The sequence below is a fragment of the Rhinopithecus bieti genome, unplaced genomic scaffold, assembly GCF_001698545.2.
Source record: "Rhinopithecus bieti isolate Rb0 unplaced genomic scaffold, ASM169854v2 scaffold_16660, whole genome shotgun sequence".
In the NCBI taxonomy this organism is placed as follows: Eukaryota; Metazoa; Chordata; class Mammalia; order Primates; family Cercopithecidae; genus Rhinopithecus; species Rhinopithecus bieti.
The window spans coordinates 21,756-22,763 of record NW_016808609.1 but is presented as its reverse complement, the minus strand read 5'-3'; the positions used below and the strand labels follow the sequence as shown (position 1 = coordinate 22,763).

The window sequence follows — 1,008 nt, the reverse complement described above, 5'->3', positions numbered from 1 at the left end:
TTCCTTCCTTCCTTCCTTCCTTCCTTCCTTCCTTCCTTCCTTCCTTCCTTCTTTCCTTCCTTTCCAGAGAGGGGAGTGGAGCTGAGGGGTGGGATGGGGGAACTTAGCTGCATCTTTGATAAGAAGCAGCACGGGAGGAGTTCCATTACTACCTGAAACCACGCTAAGCACTAGGAACCAGGCATGGTTTGCCCGCGGTGAGTTGGATCCGAGACGAGGGCGCCGGATGAGGTGGACGTCATGTTAGCTTTAGATCCAGAAATTTCCAGTCTTCTCATCTATCGCTGAAATCTTCTTTCTGAACGTTTCAAGTTGACAGCTACAATATCTCTGAAACCAAGGAGGTCTGTCCTGTGAAGCCCACTTGGCTTCCTCGCGCCCCGAGCACAGTTGCGGAACCGGTTGAATTGCCTGGCGGAACAAAAGAAAACGAACCTAAATCTGCACCTGGAGCTCGAGCCAAAGACCCCTCAATTCAGAGTTTCATGCTCTACTAGTAGAGCTAGTTGGGGGCAAAAGGGGACCCCTACACGTGTCTTTATCGGTAGAGTCCCTTGAGCCAGTTCAGAGATCAGGAATCAGAAGGACTCCGCGCATCACCCGCTGAGAGCCAAGCCCGCACTTTGGTGGCAAGGAAACTGAGGCTCAGAAAGACAGCAAGTACTTGGCTCTGCCTCACACCGTGCTACAGCTAGGCTAGAATGAAACACCCTTCAGTTTCCTTGTGGCCTGGCCTCAATACAGCCCAAAGCAGCGGCCAGGCTGTCAGAGGTGAGAAGTGTTGAGCAGCTGGTCAGCGACTGCTTGGAGCCCTGCGGGCCTGCAGCCCCCTTAGGTCACAGAGAACCACTTTCAGCTGGGCTTTCCTCCTCTTAGAAAGTTAATCTTTACCTTCTCTTTTCCCCTCTGACAAAGAGGTTATTGTGTCTGTCCTCTTCCCTGGTGGTCTAGTGGCTAGGATTTGGCGCTCTCACCGCCGCGGCCCGGGTTCGATTCCCGGTCAGGGAA

At 53.2% G+C, this 1,008-nt stretch overlaps 1 non-coding gene across 1 annotated transcript; it reads left to right on the top strand.

Moving 5' to 3' along the window:
- Positions 1 to 936: 936 nt before the first annotated feature.
- On the top strand, positions 937 to 1,008 carry TRNAE-CUC (transfer RNA glutamic acid (anticodon CUC)). The gene has a single exon. It is a non-coding gene; the product is annotated as a tRNA-Glu (tRNA).